This window comes from Adiantum capillus-veneris, chromosome 5, assembly GCF_014529385.1.
Source record: "Adiantum capillus-veneris isolate H3 chromosome 5, ASM1452938v2, whole genome shotgun sequence".
Lineage (NCBI taxonomy): Eukaryota > Viridiplantae > Streptophyta > Polypodiopsida > Polypodiales > Pteridaceae > Adiantum > Adiantum capillus-veneris.
The window spans coordinates 162,152,806-162,165,170 of NC_140935.1; the positions used below are offsets into that span (position 1 = coordinate 162,152,806).

General features: G+C 36.7%; 1 pseudogene; it reads right to left on the minus strand.

Moving 5' to 3' along the window:
* Nucleotides 1-215: 215 nt before the first annotated feature.
* On the minus strand, nucleotides 216-1,140 carry LOC147458455 (uncharacterized; annotated as a pseudogene).
* Nucleotides 1,141-12,365: the final 11,225 nt, after the last annotated feature.

Sequence of the window (12,365 nt, forward strand, 5' to 3'; positions counted from 1 at the left end):
TATATATATATATATATATATATATATATATATATGACACCCTACTCCTTATACTTAGGAGTCTAATGACACCTTGCCCCTAGTAAGAAAGTTTCACGGTGAAGCTTTTGTGGACCATTCTAGCCTTCATTTGATGCCCAAAATGCAAATGACGCCCAAAATGACCTCCAAATTTAAGGCCTGCATATAATACTAGAAATGTGTAGGATGTCTTCTTAGTTTTGATACATGTCCAAGCAACCTACAAGAGTAAAACAATAAATTACTAGTTAGGACACTAATATTGATACACTTACAAAAAGAAAATGATATGCGTTCTATACCTTGCAAAAGTTTAAGAAAATGACACACCTTGCACGATTAGATACACATGTTTCCAATCCACCCAAGCTTCTCCATGGTGCTCATCCACCCAAGCAAGAAGAGCCCTTTTGTGACTAGCGTCGCATCCCTTACAAAGGCATTACAATTTGATGTTTTTGATAGCTTTGCAAGGCCACCTTTCTTGAACCATGGGGGAATGTAGCCAATCTTTCCAGGAAGTATTAAGTATTTTGCAAACTTCCAAGCCACTTGTCTCATAAAGAACGTCTTTGTCATCAATAAATGTAGATAGCCAAAAAAACTTATGCTGTATCTGATCGATAGGCTCAATGATGAGACCACAATTACTGCTTTGACTTCTTCAAATGGCATGCATCCCAGATATCTCATCAATACTATAGTTGCTATCAAGTAAACACTCTATTGCTGCAAAGACGTTGATATCTCCTCGTTGCTCATGGATGAATATTTTCTTCAAACATCTTCTAGAGATCTATTCCTACTCTTCCCTCATCGAAGACCTTTTGAAGACAACAAACTCACAAGTTGTAAATAAATATCTTAGAGTAAAATTGACCACTTCGGTTGAATTTCATCAAGAAGAAAAGTATGTGCATCTTTTCTTCCCCAAAAGTCTATCATCCCCTTTTTCTCCATGACATTGAGGTGAAGTAACTTTGGTCTCTTGGGCCGCACAAGTACTCCTTTTCTCTCCATCATGGTTTGACATGGACAAGGATCCGTGCATAGACAAGACTCCCATAAATCATTAGCCTTATTCTCCGATGAGGTGTGAAACACACAATTCTTATACATATCACAACATAAGTCTCCCAATCCGTTTTGTACATCTTTTGGCAAAACCAAGCATGGATGCACAAGTTACATACCCCTTGAGGCACTCGTGAGGCCATCCTTTTCAATGTGTAATTGCTTGTAAACTTGGGTGTATAAGAAGCGATTGTGAAATTTGCTATAAAAAAGTTCATTTGACTTGTTATTTGTTTAGGTATCCTGAAACCTTACATTCATGAGAAAAGCACCATGTAACATCATGGGATCCATGACAAATGATGTCATTCAAGATCTTGCCATTTCTATATGAAAAACATAGTGCTTCGCATACTTTGCGGCAACAAATTAGTTATAAACCACAACCCTTAAAAAAAGCATAACTGCTACATGCTCCAAAGGAGAAAAGTTTGCTCCATAGTACTCTTCGGATAAACTGCGCCACGATAGCAATAAGGAGTGGCAAATTTCAATATATTCTTTTGTCCATCCTTTTTGCTTGCTACAATCAAAGTATATGTGCAATATGTCTACTAAGAGCATTCCTATTTGTATATCCTCCTCACAAATCCCTTCAACAACATGTAAGATGTGCGGAAGACACCACTACACGAATTTTAGACACTCCTCAGCTTTGAACATCTTAAAATGAAGAAAATTATTTTTTTGCCATCTTCCTCCATGGATTATGGGCTGGTTGCTACATATAGGACACCTTTCACACCATCTCTCACAGTTGCGATGAAGAATCCTTGGAAGACGCATATCCGTACATGAACACTTCAATGCATCTTGCTCCTCTCGCGAGTCCTCCAAACTTGGCTCTATGATATGACACACATGAGCGTGGTCTACACTTCCGAGACAAAGTTTTCACTCTTCCAAAGGAATTATTCCGAAATCCTCATAGAACTCCATCAATTGTGACCATCTGAAGGGGATTTGTGACCATTCAATTGCCCATCCCAATCCCTAGATTTTTGAACTAAAAGTGCAGCCAAGAATTTCTTTGAAGGACCAAAAGTGACATGTTTTTCTTTTGATAGACCCAGTGCACCGAACAACACTCTCAAGAGCTCATCTTGCATCTTGACTGAAGCATGATACTTATCACATATTGATCGAACATCTACCAAATTTTTTTCAGTATCATCATTCGATTCCCATTCAAACATATTATGCCTTGAAGTCCTAGCTCCCAACAAAGGGCTTGCTTCTCCCATAGTACCTAATAGGCCATGAAACTTGAAATGTGAGTGCAACCCCAAAGTTCTTGAATAACAATTGAACACATTGAATGGAGTTCACCTAGGCAAACCATTGGCCGGCGAAGCCCAAAGCGGTGGCTACCTATGGGAACAAAGATCAAACAAAGTTTTTTTTAATACAATGGTTAAGTTGGAGTTTAAAGGAAAAACGAGTAGAGTTGCATGGCTAAGGAATGGTGCCTGCACACAAGTTGCTAGTGAGGAGGGCATAAGAAGGGAGCGCTGACTTGGAGGGATGGACATAATAGGAATGAGCTCGGCCTACCATTGCAGATGAAGAGAGGGGTTTGAGACCAAGGAGCTTGGGGAGGTTGCTATGGGTGCCACCAAGAGCTCACAAAGGGGAGGTGCACCATCATCTGAGAGGAGGAATGACAAGGTGCACGTTGAGCCCAAAGCCTTTTACTAAAGAATATTGTGCGCTCGATCGAGTTGAACCAGGCAATCCAATTAGTTGTGGGAGTGAGGCATATGACATGCTTAGCTTAGCCAAATATCACAAATGGATTATCTATTCAGTGTTGGTGGTATCTAATTTGACATTCAATGGGCCTTTATACTCTTGAGATGTGCATGAGTGAATTGAGCGGGGAGAGAGTATCCAAGTCTTACAAAATCTCTTGTGACAATGCAAAGGAAACGACGGAATCACGAGAATCAGCAAGCTACTGCCTAATTCTAAGATCCTGTGATTTTGTATTCCATTTCCTACTAGCTAGGAGTGCAACATTCAAAATGTTGTGGTCACTAAATGTTGTCTTTATGTTACAAAGATTGTTTTCTATCATTTATAGCCACTACTTGAGTATTCATGATTAATATATAAATACAAAACATGCTTGTATCAAATTAAACCAAATATGTAAAGTGTACTAGCATGGAAGCAATTTTAAGAGGTATTTTCCACACCTTTGAGTGGCTTGCAACACGTCATGGTTTAGGCTCTTGCCCAACTTGACAAAGTCCTCCTCTCAAGGTCCTGTTTGATGCAATTTGATGAGCTGAGAAAGGCTTGCACCATGGAGTGGTCCATGCCCCTCTTGGCTAGCTTCACAACGTTCAGTTGATCCCCACAATGTTGGGTTCTTTAGCTCTCTCTCTCTCTCTCTCTCTCTCTCTCTCTCTCTCTTTTGCTCTTGGTAGATTTCCCACAAAGTTTTACCTCTAAAAGGTTTTTTTCTCTCTCCATTTTGCCCCTGCTCCGCTCCCCCACACTCCCCCTGCTCAACCCCCCTCACTTCAATTAATTTTACAATGCTAAAAAACCACAAACAAAGGGAGGATACCTTAGGTATGTCAAAATGATTTGTAGATGGCACAAACGAGATGATCATTCTTTCTCCCCTTCTAGAAAGAAGACCTACGTACCTCGGATCAATTTCCCCCTTAGATTGGTCTCTAGGATAAATGTTTCCCTTAGCTTGGCTAAGTTGCTAATTTTTTAATAAACTTATCTATCATTCATTTTCACTTTGAAATCCTAAAATCTTCACTTATTTTTGGCATTGATATCCATAAAACACACATGAACCGCCTAAAAACGCAAGTTCTCTCTCTCTCTCTCTCTCTCTAGTCCATCCGGAATCATTAACATGTATTTATCTTTCTCTTCTTCCCCTCTCGTTTTCTCTATCTCCCTCTCTCTTTCTCCTCGAAGGACTATACAAATTTAGTAGAAAAGCTCTAACAAAAGGAGGATGCTGATTGATATTTTTACCTATAAATAGAAAATCTCAACCTAATTTTCTCTCTCTCTCTCTCTCTCTCTCTCTCTCTCATCGTCCCACAACAACTCGTTATCAGCTAATGGTGACAACCTTAGCCAGCTTACAGATAGGAGCTCATTCAATAACCAAAACCTTCTTTTAACATTTGCCTAACTAATTAAATTGCACTCTGCGCTCTTTGAAACACAAGCCGAAGCCGCATGCAGATTTTGCCTTTGCTCTACAGTCCCTCTCAGCTTGCACTACCCCAGCTTCATACTAGACCTCTACGAGCACTGCCCCAACTTCATACTACGCCTATGCGCATGCACACACGTGCGCGCGCGCGCACACACACACACACACACACATGTTTAGTACACTACACTAGCAAACAAAGGTACTACAACATCTTCGCAAACATACGGCCAAGGATTGAAGTGTTCCATCTAATCACACGCATCCTTGGTAGCACTTGACAAAGCAGCTTTCTCCTCTGGAAGAAAACTTCGACACCTTAACCATGGCTGGAGCTTCAAACCAGGTACACTTTTTAAAGTCTACTGAGATTGGGTTTCTGTCTCATCTTAAGAAAGGTTTTTGATTGGTGAAACATGGTACTAGTTGATCTCTTGTACAAAATCAAGACTAGCATTGTAGAAAATACACATGCAAAAATAATTTCTTACTAGATTTTTCATGTTTTTCAGTTTATATATGACAAAGGAACGAGATAGTAGTGAATCCAATGGCATCTAAGCATGATTTAAAAAAAAAACCTGTATCGCACAAATAAGTTGGAAATGTTTTATAGCTGCAGGCAATTATGTGCTGATACTCCATCAAAATAAATGGGTAGTTTGTCTGCAAAAGCATTATGTAAATCTTTATTCTTGTTATTTTCTGTTGAGAAGCTCATTGCCTAGTGACATTACGTATGATTTTACGTGAAAAACCTTCTGTATTTACTGAAAAGTCTTGTATTTTGTTTGAGCGCAATCAGGAGTCTGATTTGGCTTAACCATAAAGCTATACATACAAAATTGAGGAACATAAGTATGTGCAAAAATGAACACTAAGGGCAGATGGATGTTAAATGTTCAAAATATCACGCATGTGAAGCACTAAAACATTACTTTATGTTAATGATCAATAATATGACAGGAAAGGATGAAATTCATACTTTTAAAATATGAGGATGTATGGTAAAAGATGAGAAAAATCATCGATGTGAGGTAACCGTGCGTGATTCGAGAAATGGATTTTTGAAAAAATCATCAAAAAATAGAGCAAACTCTACCAAAATTTTCAAAAAATCTAAGATACTTGGTGATTTTTTAACTCTTGCAAACATAAGGGTTTTTTTTGCATGTATGGAGATAAGTTTTTAAACTTAGATTTCCCATAAAAAGGTAAAAAAATATAAGAGAATATTTTTAGAAACTTCTCCTCTCACGTAGTAGATAGGATGATATGATCTTCCGTTACCCCATCCTCCTCCTCTTTTTCTAAAATTTTTTAAGTTTTAAAAAAACCCCCCCCCCTCCTTTTTCATGAATTTGATTTGATTTATTATGTGAAGGTTGATACATGTACTCCGCTCCCAGAGAATAGGCCTCCTTTGGATGGTGCTAATCCAAAAATGCATAAGATTGGGTACTTATCAAATGGAAAATGGCGTCCATTTTCCATAAGAGACTTCCTAGAAGGATGTTGACCAAGTTTTCTCAACAAACCTGAAGTATCCATAAAACCAGACCGTATCATAGCAAGAAAAAAAGTCATTATGAAATGGATTATGCCTAATAGGAAGGCAAAAAACCTCCCCACTAATATATACAAGGAGAGTGAGGGGGTCTACGGATGTGGGACAACGATAACAAGCAGAATGGGTTGCTTGGATGTCTGTCTTCCCATCCAGATAGCCCAAGTTCTAACTGGATGCTTTTTTGTTGGATGTTGGCAGGTATAGACCTATTCTTTCATGGTTTCTGGAGCTCGTTCAGTCTCCCACCAGAAACTGATATACCAAAAATAATTCCAATAAAAAAATGTATGTCGTCTTGTGTCACTTGATTGTAGTGTGTCATGTGTCACTATATGGTTCTTAAATGAAGGGATTTCAAAAGTACTCTCTCTCCTTGTTTCCTGGGTTGTCCTTGGTCGGACAACCACCATATGTTGAACTTGACTTCATTTTTTCTTATTGATTACCCTGATATAAAAATCTCTTTAAGGTCATAGCATCATTAGCACATCTTGGTTATTCAGAAAAAAAAGTCATCCCTATCCCCCCTATCGGTACCCAATGCTTACTTTCATGCTTTAAAGGAACAAATTTTCACAAACGTCTTCTCGATTACAAGAAAAAGGCATTACAGAAACAAAAGCTCTTGGCCTTGAGAACTACTTTGGTAAATGATTGGTTGAAGCTCCTAGCGGTGGCAAGGAAAGACCCTACTCAATTAAATAATGCTTTAGGCACCTTCTTAGCCTCCTTATGATTTATTGATAACCAGGACTCAGTTGACTTGATTTTTTATTTTTCTTCTTGGCCTACTATTCTTAACAAGCTTTATTTCATAAACAACCTCCCTATTCTCCCTATTGAAATTAAAAAATCTCATGAGGTTATAAACCCTCTTTTAGATCTTGATCTATTAGAGCAGAACGAGAAGGATGCCCTAAGCTTCACAGACGACCCCACTATTCAAAAAATAGAAAGATCTATGCCCATACACTTTTTTGAAGTAATTCCACTTCTTCCCCGCAGACAAATTGAACTTGATGCCATCTGTCTAGAAAATAGACTTTGGGACTTTGAGATCTTGAATCAGTTTGCACCCTTCACCCTTGAATCTATTGCTCTACTCTGCAGTCTTCCCCCTGAGGTTGTAGAAGAATGCAAAACTTCACCCCTACAATCTAAACACTAACTATCACAGGATAAGGCTTTTACATTGAAAGAGATCAAGCTGTCAAACATTGACAATTGGGGTGTTCAAATGCATCTATGGTTGCCCGTACGAATGGTTTATCACTCAACAATAAAGAAAACAACATCCAAATTTCTTAAAAAATTGTTGGAATACTTATAGGCCCTTCATAAAGTGTAATTGCAAACGAAATCCACCTTTTGACCACCTTTTGTAGTTTGTATTTCAAAATCTTCCAAGATTTTTCCCTTACTCTTTTGGACCTGCACAAGTGTATGCTTTTATCACCTAGGTAACTTTATTTCCCATTGAGGTTCGACATGCAGTTGTGGTATTTTATGCTATTCATAAGCATTTATTAGATGCAGCCAAGGACTTAGTATTATATACACCAGGGACACCATTTCTTCCTCAAGTACAGTGTCATCCACTCCGACAAACCGTCGACATTATTTTCAAGCCTTCAAAGGGTAAAGAGAAATTAAAAAGAATTGCTAGCACACCAAAGAGTACAACCTCATCGTCAAAACAACCAAGGTAGTTATGTGGATTGGAAGACATTGGAGATACTCCTAGAATGTTGAAATACAACACAAAAGCCCAGGTATGACATCTATCCACACGAACCAATGGTTTACATTAATTTAAACAAGCTAATAAGGTAAATAAAAGATTCATTTATTTAACCTTCTGCAATAATTTTATGGATTTCATACACACACGTGTGTTCTTTGACAAACTGCTAGAAGATCTTGGTTTCATAAAAAATCTATAGGAGTTTCACATGAGTTTCGGCTGGAAATATATGAATAGCATAGAACAATATTTGTGTAAACCATTTGGCACCTTTGCAAAACCGTTTCATCTCATAGAACCTTGTGTTTGCATAAACCAAAAAAGGCTTAGTGGCTTCTTGAAGGATTTTGGTACTTATGGTAAGCATGTTTTAACTGCTCAACCTACCTTTATACGACATTACATACTTAGAGACATTATAACCAAAGGTCTCAACCATATTCCGCTTGCCCAGTACATTTACAGTCAGTCAAGACTAAATTAAAAGATGCGTGGGAAAAACTTTGCCGCATGCTCAACATAAAATGTACACCCTATCACTTGCACCTAATTGAGGAAAGGATTGAAAAATCATTTCATAACACCTTCCCAAACTATAGACACAATCAAAACCCCTGGTTCATGAAAAAAGACATCATGGATGAAATAGAATTTATCAAACACATGCGTTTATATGTGGTTTGGATAAATCAGTCCAGACTCCAGTCTTTATATAAACAAATTATTACACTTCACACTAAAGAGAGATTAGAATCCCCTGAATTTGCACCTATACAAGTTGGTAGTCATACAATCATCTCACTCATAAACACACTTAGCCAAGAACTTGGCATTACCCCATCAAAAGACAAAGGTCTTCCGTACATCATGGGAAACTACAAGATTCATAAATTTGCATTTTGTTGGATAAAAAATGCCCATGATTGTCTGTTTTCCGCTATAAAATGATTGTGTGTTTTCCCCTATAACAAATATGATAACAAAATTCCTACTGGGTGTTACACATGGGTTTATTGAATACATGGAAAACCTTCAAAAAGATCTAAAAACCTTTTCATACACAAACACTAATGCATATTGGATCATAAACAACCATTATGATGCAGTAATTGACCTTCCTAGTAAGATACATACATATGACGTAAAAACCTGCTATGAAGCAATTCCTCATCATGGAAACCATAGCCTTAGAGAGGTGCCAAAAAACATCAAAAAAATAATTTCGGATCGTGGATATAAAGGTTTTAAGCCTTCTAGTGGATATAAAGGGTTTAAACCTTCTAGAAACAAAATCGTCCTTACAAAGAAAAAATCGGAAGTGAAATGGACCTTTGAACTCTTTGAGACTATGAACACCTTTGTTCTAGACGATTGTTTCTTAAAACTAGGGTCAGCTATATATCAACAAACTAAAGTTATTCCTATGGGATACTCATGCTCTTCTTATGATGTAACCTATACTTGGCTTGTATTGAACTCAAATACATTAGGAAGTTATCACGTCTCAAAGAATGAGATATGATTTTGGCTTTTTTTTCACTCAAAGAGATGTATGGATGATCTTATGGCCAACAATCCATTCATCACACAATGCATGAACCACAAGAGACCCTTGTACCCGGAGGACCCCTTTACAATTTATCCATTGGATATCATTTCTATGAAGAAAACACATATAAAAGTTTGTTCCACATATCTAAACACAAAAATCAGTTTACAAAGACCCTTTATCAAAGAATACACCACAGAAACTACTTGGACGAAGGATGCTTTACTAGGACATCAAGTATCATTTATACAAGCAGCTAGCAATCATCCTAAAAATATGGCATACAAAGTATGTGCATCACAGGTTCTTCCTCTCATTTATAATGCTTCAAGTATGAGTATTTCCTATAATGATCTACAAAGATTGTGTTTTCTGTTCACATCTGACGGGTTCACAAAAACTTGTATCAAATCACTAATCATACAATATATTTTTATCAAAAGGCAACTTTCCAGGTATAAGATTTGATATTCAATCCTTAATAAACACACTTAAATGAACCAATTCTGGGATGAAAAAATAAAATACTGAGCTATCTATTGTCACCACCAAAAAACAACTATCACATAGCTGGTTTATGAGCAGGGCAGTTAACCAACACGAAGATGACCTACAATAAAAAGCAAAATATGCGGCTGACACACAACTACAAGGGTGTTTTGTATATATGCTAGATTTCAATAAAGCTATCTTTATGTTATGGAGATTTTTTTCTAACATTTATAGCCACTACTTGAGTATTTGTGATTAATATATAGAGCAAAGCAAATACAAAACATGCTTGTATCAAATTAAACCAAATATGTAAAAGTGTACTAACATGGAAGCAATTTTAAGAGGTATTTTCCACACCTTTGAGTTGCTTGTAGCACGCCCTAGTTCAGGCTCTTGCCCAACTTCACAGCGTCCTGCTCTCAAGGTCTTGCTTCATGCAATTTAATGAGCTGAGAAAGGCTTGCAGCATGGAGTGGTCCATGCCCCTCTTGGCTAGCTTCACAGCGTTCAACTGATCCCCACACTGTTGGGTCCTTGCATCTCTCTCTCTCTCTCTCTCTCTCTCTCTCTCTCTCTCTCTCTCTCTCTCTCTCTCTCTCTCTCTCTCTCTCTCTCTCTCTCTCTCTCTCTCTCTCTCTCTCTCTCTCTCTCTCTCTCTCTCTCGCGGATGTTTTGCTCCTGCGGCCTGCCACGCTCACTCCCTCTCTTTTCTTCTGAGTGGTCAGAGTAACAAAAAATTAATATTAAACACCTTTAAGTTTAGTAGTGGGGCTTTGCAAGGCTAGAAAAATACATTTTTCCTAACCGAAAAAAATAGGGGCACACTTGAATATTCTACTGGTTTTCAGGTCAAAAATTGAAGCTCTTGCTTGTAATACACTAAAAACTTAGGTGAATTTTCCAATTTTTTAAAAGGGAAGCTTTTAAAATGTAACCGAGATTTTACAATTTTAGTAGGTTGAAATGCACTCAACCCCTTTTATTTTAACAATGGGGCTTTGTAGAGCTTGCCAAGGTCCAAAACCAATATTTCCTATCGATAGAAAATAAGGGCACAAATATGCCTTGTGCAGTGGGTCATGTTCTACTTGCAAGGCTTGCCAAAAACATATTTTCATGTACAAAGAAAATAGGAAAAATTATCAAAATACCCTATAGTTTGAGGAAATTCAATAAAATACGCCTCAAATTTCAAAAATTTATATGCAATTGATTTAAATAGGAATCCCTTAAAACATATAAATATTGGCAATATAATATTAGATTCTATATTACCAACTATATGTTACAATCTTGATAATTAGTCCAAAGTAGTGAGATTGTAGGGGCTTAACACTATGAGTAATAACCATAAAAACTAATGAGATATCACACCTCCTAAGATAAGAATACAATAAGAGACACAAATTAGATGATCATGATATTATAATCTTATAATATTGCCAATTATGTATTACAAACTTATTATATTAGATAATTAACTCCAAGAGAGCTATATTTATGAGAGCTATGATGTTATGATTATCAGGTAAGAGATTTTATATACATATTTAAGTGATAGAGGCTGCAGGGCTAACAAGCACAAATAAACAATTTTTATATTGCATCATTGGTAGTTCTTGCTATCATGTGATACGTAAAATGATGATCGACATTCTATGTTAGGATAATTTTGGCAACGTATATAAATTGCAAGATCATGATCGAAGTTCCATGTTAGGAACTAGTTTCTTAAATTATATCACTTGACCTATGTAGTAGATCAATTTAGGAATCTCTAGGAACCTATAGTTGGCAATATAGTACTAGAATCTATATCATCATTTGTAATATAATTTGAGCATATTTGATAAATATTGGGCTCAAGGTTATGATTTTACATTACAATCTTAATATATCTGATAATTGGTCCAAGTAGTGAGACATCTATATATAGGAGAATAACATTATGAGAAATAACTATTAAAACTAATGAGATAACATCATACTATAATTTTATAATATTACCAATTATGTATTAAAAACTTAATATGTTTGATAATTGACCCCAAGTAGTGAGGTTTTAGGGACTTATTGACATTACTGAAACACTCGTGGCACTCCAAAGTTTGTGTCCATAGCAACATACTTTGGCAAAAGATCAATCTCTAGTTGCAATATAAGGTCATGGAGACTAGAATACTAGAAACATATAATCGGTAGTATACTCCTAGATTCTATATTATCAATTACATCTTATTCTATATATTTGATAATTGGTCCCAAGGATCTGATCAAATTATCATTCTTTCTTACAACTGACTTAATACATACTTTGATAATATGCCTAATTGGATCCATGGTGGGTACTGTATATACAAGAGCTACAATGATATATATGATTATTGAGAGTTACGATGATATATATGATTACCCACCCCGCCCATGAGATGGATGCTCCGTCATAATGTCATACAAATTATGGGAGATAGCAAAAGTTATGATAGTAGATGGATGGGTGGAAGCATGGGTTGGTGGTACAAAAAGTAGTGTCTTTGACACTTCTTATGAGGCACTTGTGGTTGGTGTTTTGTGGGTAATTTCCAAATTCAAAAGATAAATTATTTTTTTCTAAAAGACATAAAAAAAGCTGTCAACTAATATAACGGTTCTTGATTTAGTATCAAGGCAAGATTGTTTGCATACCCTTTTGCTAAACGAGCTGTGTGTGTGTGTGTGT